The sequence below is a fragment of the Trichosurus vulpecula genome, chromosome 3 (genome assembly GCF_011100635.1).
Source record: "Trichosurus vulpecula isolate mTriVul1 chromosome 3, mTriVul1.pri, whole genome shotgun sequence".
NCBI lineage: Eukaryota > Metazoa > Chordata > Mammalia > Diprotodontia > Phalangeridae > Trichosurus > Trichosurus vulpecula.
Genome location: NC_050575.1, coordinates 405,337,292 through 405,347,355, shown reverse-complemented (window position 1 = coordinate 405,347,355; position 10,064 = coordinate 405,337,292).

Genomic DNA, 10,064 nt, shown 5'->3' with positions numbered 1-10,064 from the left:
GGTACCCTGAGTCCGAAGTGTCTCCCCGATGACTGTCTAACAAAAATAAGCTCGCATAAGTGGCAGATAAAGCAGAGAAATTTCAACAGAAGTGAAGGCTGAAGATTGTCCGATTTGTACAAAGAAACAGATGACCATAGCTGGCATCATTGACTTCTAAGTGCTGGTATCTGCATGATACAGCTAACTTTGGTCTCTGGTGTCAACAAGGTTTACTTTGCCTGACAGAAAGTGGTGCAGCCCTTCCGGTCTCTTTGTCTGTGTTTTCTTCCCTTTTCGCATCTCTGAACAAGTGTCCTCGATTCTTTGTTTTTTTTTAAAAATAAAGTCTGATGTAAATTGCTGTAGAAGCCTCCTCTTGATGATATCTCTGGGCTCCTTTGTTCACAGAAAACAACCAAATGTGACTTAAAAAAGAAATGTCCCAAATGCAACATGGCTTTTATGTCTTAAAGGGTTCCTAGCAAGGATGATATTTCACATAGCCAAGGTCTTCTTCTCTGGGAGGACTCAGAGGTGGCTTGGTAATATGTTATGGCAGCAGATACATGGTAAGGGGCAGCCACCAGGCAGCCTTGTGAGCGCACATGAAACCTGGGCTCCCAGCCTGACTGTTGGCAACAATCTAATTTAACAAGCATTTATTAAGTGATACGCAAGGAGAAAGGACAGCATGCTGTAGAACAGGGGTTCATAACCTGAGGTCCATGAACTTTTCACAAAATATATTTTTATAACTGTTTCAACCTAATTGATTTTCTTTGTAATCTTAGGCATTTAAAAACCTTTTTCTGAGAAGGGGCCTATAGGCCTCTTTAGGGGTCCTGGACACAGAAAAGGCTAAAACTCTTCCCAAAAATGGAGAGAAGGCTGGCCTTGGAGCCAAGAAGACCTAGGATCAGGTGCTGCCTTTAACACATACTGGTTAGGTGACACTGGAGATTATTCAACTCTGGGTGCCCAAGGTAACTTTCTGAGACTGTTCATTATGGTCTAGATAGGTGTCACCTACATGGAAACTTTCATAGGTCTAGATCCAAACAAACCAACCACACCCCTGAGTGTAAAATTTTAGGGTCAGCTGTTTTGGAGCTCAGGGGAGATGAGCCCAGAGATTTCCCTCCAAGATCTCAAGGAGTGGAGTTGGAGGAAAAAAACCAAGGAAGTCAGCATGACCTATCCAGGCCCTCTCATGGGCCTCTTCACATTTTTACTGAATGTTGAGCTGCAAAATAGGGAATGCCCAGAGGGAGAGCATGCTGCACCCCGCAAGGGACCCACATTCTACGAAGAAGACTACTTTCTTTGTCTTTGGATGATAAGTCTGTTGGCAAGTACCAGAGAAAACATGTGTAATGAAGGATTGTTAGGCTGGTGGGTACTGCAGTTTAGGGAACTGACATCTACAGGTAAAGATGTCAGAGCCCTTACAGCAAAATAGTAGTGGATGTCAGAAAAACTTGAGGCCTCCCTCCCTCCTCCACTGCCTCAAATATCTGTTGTCCCTCCCTTCCAAAATGTGTTGTTGATACCAGTGTTACTTGCTGGTTTGCAAACTAACTTTGGCTTTTGGGGGTTTGAGGTTTCTTTGCTCTTAATTTTGCTTTCTATGGGGAATATAAACACCTGTGGCAGAACTGGCCGGCTTTAAGACAGTAAAGGGGCTGGGGGTAGGGCTTGGAGAAAGGGGCGGAGATGAGCTGGGTGGTATTGATGTGGGCAGTTGCCATCTGCCTAAGGTAGGCTGGCAGGTTTTGCTAAAGAGGACTTTGAGTAGTTTTAAATCCTTCCTGCCTTTCATTTTATATGTAAATATATAAATATTTATTTACAATTTGCATATATTGTGCATCAATATTCATTAGTGTTATTGATCTCTAGTTCTCTTTATCTGTACTATCCTCCCCTGGTTTTATCAGGATCCCATTTGTTTCATAGAAAGAATTTGATAGAGCAATTTCCTTCTCTATTTTTGGAGATAGGTTACAGAAATGTAGAGACCGTTTATTCTTTAAATGCTTAACAGAACAGGCATCTGGCACATAGTAGGTACTTAATAAATATTTATTAATTGATTTGTGAACTCATCTGGTCCTGATGTTCTTTTCTGCGGCAGTTCACTTATGACCTATTCACTTTCTTTTTTCAAGATTAATTTGTCTAAGTTATTTATTTCTAATCTTGTCAAGTTTGATAATTTATATTTTTTATAAAAAAAATTCATCCTTTTTCTTTAAACTTGCTGGTATATACATTATTCAGTTTGGTTTTTCCCTCCGCTATACCATCTGATATATGCTGGTTTTGTAATCATACAGTAACTGACAGAGCAAATCAGTGAATCTTTCGTCATCTTCAGGCAACTTGCTAAAGCTATTAGTTACAGCTGAGTTACAGACCTACCCGAGCATTGGAAGGGAGTTTCCACACAGGGACTAATGAAATCACAGATCTTCACACACACACTGAAATCCTGCCAACTTAGACACTGCAAAGAGACAAGCTCCCACATGGCCATCCCCACCACCCTCCTACACGTACACACCCCAAACACCCCCTCAACATAGACTTTTAGTTTTAAGATAAACATTTCAAAGCCTCCCCTTCTCTCCTCTTCAGGTTGATGCATGGTTTAAGGGTTCACTTGCTCCAGCCTCCCTCTCCTTCCTCTTCATTAGTTCAGGCTTCATTTGCCTTCCTTTCACTTTTAAGAAGGAACTCAAGGGTTCTGTGGTGACTTCCTAAAGCCCAGAGCTGACCCAGAAAGCCAGAGAAAAGACATCACACCCAGTAAAGGGTCTTGTTTTTTTTTGTTGTTGTTGTTTTATGGGTCGTCTTGACCCCCTGACAATTTTAACTAAACACCAGTGAACGATTGTAGGTTCCTGGGCCAAAGGTGTTCCCTCATTTCACCGCCATTTCATCCCTGTGAAATTTTGGTGAATGCTGAATTTGGAATCAAAAGCCCTGGGTTCAAATCCCACTTCTGAAATTTACTACCCGTGTGATTGTAGACAAATCATTTAAAATCCCTGGGCCTTAATCTCCTTAGCCATAAAAAGAAAGACTGGACTAAATATTCTCTGAGATGACTTCCAGCTCTAGCCCCATGGCCCATGATCTCAGTTCAAATACCAGTTTTGCCACTTACAACTTATGTGACCTAGACTCCCCTGATAGGAAGTCAAGGTTTATAAGCTATCGCCAAGATGGAGGGGGAAAGAAGATCCCCCATCTCCGCTTTCCCTGTTTTTGTTTTTCAAACTTGGTCAGCTTCTAAAGGTAGAACCTTTCCTGATCCCCTTCAAATTCTAGTCCCTTCCCTCTATTATCTCCAATTTATTCTGTATTTAGCTTGTCCATACATAGCTATTTGCATGTTGTGTCCCCCATTAGTTCCTCGAGAGCAGGGACTGTTTTCTGCTTTTCTTTGTATCACCAGTGTATATGCCTGGCACATAGTAGGCGCTTAATAGTGCTAGTTCACTGGCTAAATGTATTCTGAGTCCTAGCACATAATAGGAACTTATTAAATGCTTGCTGACTGTTCATAGAAAGTGGGTGGTTTGTTTTCAGAAAGAAATCCCCAGGGGCCCAATGGAGGAGGAAGATCTAACGTTCTGAAGCTGTCCCTACTCAAACAGAGAGTTGCCTCTTTGGGTGCCTTTCCTAGTCCTAGCAGAAGAAAGAGCTCACTCTTGCTTGTGCCTTGGTGGCAGCCCAAGAGAAACCATCAATTAGTCATTGCAAATTGGTTTCTGAAGATAAGGAAACTAGAGAGCCAATCCTGGTTTGGGGACTGAGATAGAGAAGGGCTTCAGTAAGTTCATTAGCATTGGGATTTCCTTTTTTATTTCAACATAGGGTCCTAGATTCAGAGCTGGAAGGAACCCCAGATGTCATCTAGTCCAAAAGCCTCATTATACAGATGAGGAAACTGAGGCCCACTACTTGGATGGCCTCACCTCATCTCTTTGACAATCTCTTTTACATAGATACTAAAAACCCGACAGCTCGTACACCTTTATCGTGCATCTCTCCATTGGCTTCAGGGTGACCTGGAACTTTGATTCCCTCAAACTGGTGGCATGTCATCATGTACAGCCATATAGCCTCTCCAGAAAAGATTTAAGAAGGAATTTTAAAAGATGGATCTTTTAGACGGAGGGGTAGCTGAACCAATTGTGCTCTATGAGTATAATGGAATATTATGGCCCCAGGAGAATTATGAGCTGGAGGAATTCAGAGAAATGTGGGAAGATGAGTCTGAACTCAAAGCAGAGGGAAATAAACAGCATCTTTTGTGACTGTGAACAATCACTTAATCTCCTTGGGTCTCAGTTTCCTTATCTGCAAAATAAGAGAGTGGGACTAGATGACCCCAAAGTTCCCTTCCACCTCCAAGTACATGACTGTGTCATCTCCTGTATGTGTCAGGAAACTGAAAATTACTCTCTCATCTGCTCCAGTTATATTTTCACCCTTCCAGGGATACTGGCCTTATCTGCTTCTCCTAGTTTAATTTAATGCATTTTCAGACATTAAGATTCTTCCATAAATGTTGGTTGTTACTCTGATTACTATATTTTTTCCTCTTTGGATACCCTCTATGGCTGCACTTACCTTCCTAAGGCTGCCCCTGAGAGCCCTTACTTTTTTATCCTGCCAATGGATTATCAATTAATCAACAAACATGTATTAAGTGCTTACTATGTGACAGACACTGTACTAAGTGTTGGGGATGCAAAAAGAGGCAAAAGACAGTCTCTGCTCTCAAGGAGCTTACAATCTAATAAGGAATTTTGGAATAGAGTGGAATTGGAGAGGAGATGTCCTTTCTCCTGTCTGTCTGCCAGCCAGTCCTCAGCCAGGGACACAAGATGCCCCAGGTTTTTCCTGGTTCTTACACTGGCTTATCCAATATATGGCATTTTATCAAAGTTCCCTATGATCCCAGAGTTTAGAATCCCAGGTTTATACATGTATACACAGACACTAGCGTTAATGGCTCTTGCCTCAGTTGTGGCAGCATGAAGAGTAAACATCAAGCAATTAGGCTCTGAAACTTTTATTTTCCCTGATTGCCACCTGCTTCGGCATAATTACTTCTGGGGACTCCAATCAATGCGGTAATCGATCATGACTTTAAAATACACACAAGAGAGCAGAAGAAAGTCCAAAGGGAACACAGACAAACAAGGCAATGTGAGTTCTATTGTGTTAAATTTAATATATGCTTTTAAAAAAAAGCTATCTGTAAGAGAAATGCATGAGTTCATATATAATCCTTTTTTGTACATTGAAATATTCACATTTATCAATATTTGTCAAGTTTGTAATGCATTTTACAAATTAAAAAATTTTAAATGTTCAAGGATGGGTCAGTGCTCTTTGGTGTAGGTGGGATGTCAGAGTCTACCAGAGAAGGCTCCAGCGTTGCCATGATTCACTCCCCTCCCGCTACTGCCCAACAGGGAGGTGGGATTTCCCATCACTACTCTCTGCTTTCCTCTTGCTGCTTTCAGGGCCATATCATCTTGACTGATCAATGGCTCTGGTGCATTCACAAACCCACAAATATCACAAGGACTCAGATTATTCCATTCTTCATCTGTAAGGTACTTATAAGATCCTTTACCCTTTTAGAAAAGCTTTTTGTTTTGTTTAAAGGAAAAAAAACCATGATGATTGGACTCTCAATAGCTCTTATATCATACTGGACACTCCTGTTTCACTTGATACCCCAAGACCTTGCCAGACAAGTATCTGATTCTGCCCGGTTGAACCCAGGGTTTCGAAGGGAAGTCTAGTGAAAAGGCCAGGACGAACACATAGTACACCTACCTGCTGTCAGTGTCCCAACCACAAGATCACACCTACACCCACTTCCTGGTCCTTTCATCAGTTTCCAGGTTTGTCACTTCAATATTTCCAAAGATCTATGATCTCATTCCTGTGGGGTCTCCCTCCCAACTCTGCAGATCACAAATGCTTCTTTGGTCTTCTTTCAGGACGTGCCATTTCCTACCTCCTGCCTTTATCTCTGATGCCTGGAATTCACCCTCCCCTCACCATCACTTCTTAGAATCCCTCCTCTTCTTCAAGATGCAGCTCAATAACCATTTTCTATGTGAAGCCTTGACAAATTCCCCGACCCTGGTTGCTGGTGCCCTCCCTCTCACACTACCTCGTATTTAAATTGATTTGCATTTATTCTCTATATTTATTCTGTTTGTACTAATAGTCTTTCCCATAAGAATGTAAACTCTTTGTGGATAAGGATCACTTCACTCTTTGTATCCCTAATGCCTAGCACAGAGCTGGGCACACAGTAGCTACTGAATAAATGATCGATTGAGTTGAACTGAAGTGAACTTAACCCAAGTCTCCTTATCTGGGGAGACTCTTGTCCATGACCTCCCACAAATCCTCCATGTGGGCACCTCATATGCTGGAAGCCTTCCTTTAGATCTCCTGACATTGTATGAACAGCAGTGAAGCATGCAGGCTGCTAGGTGGTTATCCCCTACTCATGATTGGCCCGTTTTCTTTTCCCAACAAACATCTCTTCAATGATATTTGTTACACCACTTCTCTTGAGCAATTTCTCGTGGCTGACACCTACTCATACCTACTGTGTGCACCTTCATGTCCAGTTTAATCATGCTTCCTCCCACCCCCACACCGTCACATAAGATTTTAATCAATACCTAAAGGTGACATTTCTTGAGAATCCATTCACTCCTCCATTGAATTAATTCATTTTATTTTTAAATTTTATTTATATTTTCCTTTGTTACAAGAGATAATTTCCCAACATAGACTCAAAGAAAACTCCCTTTAAAGAACATTTCCTGAAAATGATTAGGCAACATCTCTGCTGGTTGTTGCCAAGCTTCTCTTTCCTACCAGATTTTGGACTTCATCTCCTCAGGGTACCGGTCAACTGTCTGTGCTCCCACCTGCCAGGACAATGATAACATCAAGAACAATTACCACAAAGAGGTAGACCTCCCTATTGAAAGCCAAGCAGAAGATCTCAGTGTTAAGAATGAAGAGTTCACTATGCCCAAAGGGCTATAAAATTGTGCATACCCTTTGACCCAGCAATGCTACTACTAGGTCCATATCCCAAAAAGATCATAAAAAAGGGAAAAGGACCCACATGTACAAAAATATTTATAGCAGTTCTTTTTGTGGTTTTAGAATTAGAAATTGGAGAATGGCTGAACAAGTTGCAGTGTATGAATGTAATGGAATACTATTGTGCTATAAGAAATGATGAGCAGGCAGATTTTTTAAAAACCTGGAAAGACTTACATGAACTGATGCTGAGTGAAGTGAGCAGAACCAGGAGACCATTGTACACAGTAACAGCCACATTGTGTGATGGCCAACTTTGATAGACTTAGCTCTTCTCGGCAATACAATGATCTAAGACAATTCCAAAAGACTCAAGCTGGAAAATGCTATCCCCATCTAGAGAAAGAACTATGGAATCTGAATGCAGATTGAAGCAGACTATTTTCGCTTTTTTTGTTTTTTCTTTCTCATGGTTTTCCCCTTTTGTTCTGATTCTTCTTTCATAACATGACTGATGTAGGAATATGTTTAATATGATTGTGCATGTATAGCCCATATCAGATTGCTTGCTGTCTTGGGGAGAGAGGAAAGGAAGAAGGGAAGAAGAAAAAAATTGGAACTCAAAACCTCATAAAAGTGAATGTGGAAACTATCTTTACACGTAATTTTTAAAAATAAAATACTATTAAGTAGGAAAAAAATTGAAGAGTTCAGTTTTACTGGCAAAATCAATGGTCCCTGCCCTCGAGGAGTTTACATTCTACATTACACCAAATATATAGTAAGTAAAAAAAAAAAGGTAATTTCTAGGGCTCAAGGCAGGAAGAATATTAATTAGCAAGTGAAGGAAGCATCATAGACCTGGTTTGAGTTCTGCCCTGAAAGAAGCTAGGGGTTCTTAGAAATGGTGGTGATGAAGGAGTGCATTCCAGGCCCAGGGAGGCAGGAGATGGAGTGAATACCATATACCACCAAAGACAGGTAAGTCAGTCTGGCTGCAATACAGAGTTAGTGAGGGGGAGGAACGTCCAATAAGCCTGGAAAATTAGGCTTCAGCCAGTAACAAACCTCCCAGGCTTGGAGCTGCCCCATAAATGCTTAAATTAGGCAACCTCTATTTAACCCACTCCAGGAAGGGGGAAGCAAGGTGTGGATTGTAGGATCTCAGATCGAGGGCTGGAAGATGGAATACCTTCAAGGTCATCAAATGCCACCTCCTGATTTTACAGATGAGGAAGAGAAGAGAGTATGGAGGAATCCAATATGGCAGCCAAGAAAGGTTCTAGCCTCATTTACTTCTCAAGGTGCTTTCTTCATACATTATCTCTTTTGGCTCCCTGTGAGTTAAGTATGATTATTGTCCTTTTACAGGTGACTTGTCCAATGTCACACAGAAAGTTAGTAGCTGGACAAGGAGCTAGGTCTCTTCATTCCTAGTTTGGTGTTCTTTCCACTATTCCATAAATTCATAGTATCACAGGATTTGGGGCTGGAAGAATCCATAGAGAGGATCTAGTCCAGGCATTCTTAACCTCATGTTGACATGTTGTAGTTGTTGTTTAGTCATTTACAATTGCGTCTGGCTCTTTGTGACCTCTTTGGGGTTTTCTTAGCAGAAGTACTGAAGTACTTTGCCATTTCCCTCTCCAGCTCATTATATAGATGAGGAAACTGAGGGTCACACAGCTGGTAAGTGTCTAAGGCTGGATTGGAACTCATGAAGATGAGTCCTCCTGACTCTGGACCCAGTCCTCTATCCATCGCATCACCTAGCTGCCCACTATGTTTATATACTTGTGTCTTGAGTAGTCAGTAACCATATAATTGGCTTCCATTATAATCCCATACATTTTCTTTTATGCATTTAGCACCATTACTCTGAGAACGGGCCCATGGCTTCACCAGACTGCCAAAGGGATCCAGGACACAAACACAGTGAAGACCCTCCAATTCATTCCAGCCATATTTTTGAGAGTAGAAAACTGAACCTTGGAGAGTTGAGGTCTCTCGCTTTATACTCTCAGAGGAACAGTTTCCTTTGTGTATCCCCAGAACACATGCCTGGTACATAGTAGGCAATTAATAAATGCTCGCGTAAGGACATACATAACAAATGGCAAAGCTGGAATTGAATCCCAAGTTGTGGTACAATGGAAATGTGGTACATTTGAAGTTGGAGCTTCAGAACCTGAGTTCAGATCCTGACCCTATGGCTTACTACTTGGGCAAGTCACTCGATCTCTCTCTGCCTCAGTTTCTTCATCAGCAAAACAAGGGGGTTGGGCAAGGTGGCCCTCAGCTCCCCTCGAGTCTAGGCACAGGATCCTCTGGTCCTCTGACTCCAAATCCCATGCTCTTTCTCCCATCCTGCATGGCTCCCCTCCAGTGAGCTGGCTCTCCAGCCAAGCAACTCTAGTGACTGTGCTGGCTTTTCCCCTCCCCCTCCTCCAGTGATGCCTTAGAACCACCATTAGTGTGAGCCAGAGGTTCTGTCTGTGCTTCAATGCTGAGTCTTCCAGGTTTCCATCTTCAAAGAGATCTGTTTGCACTTGCTGTCAAGTGATCACAAAGCAAGCACGCTGACTGAGGGGCTCTGCCAGGGCATGCTTGGGTTGCTCTTTAAGCAGGGACTAGGTCAAAATGCCACCTGGACAGAGCCTAGCTAAGGGGTGACTCAGGCATTGGTACAACAGAGGAAAGTGGGGATTTGACTCTTTTCTAAGAACAGTGAGGGAACTTGGGGATTCCCTGAGTGGGGAAGACAGGCCCGCAGGAAACAGACCCTGCAGCTGGGCTGAGGGTGAGGAGTCAGAACAGACTGGTTGGCTTCCACTGTACTTGCTGCCTCCTTCCCTCCCCTCCACCTGCCTCTTTGATAACTCCTTGTGGGGAGTGTCCTTTAGGGTGGTAAACAGACAGGTTGTGAGCCTTCGCAAGCCCCCTGGGCTCCCTGTGCATGACATGCTGCCTGACTTCACTGG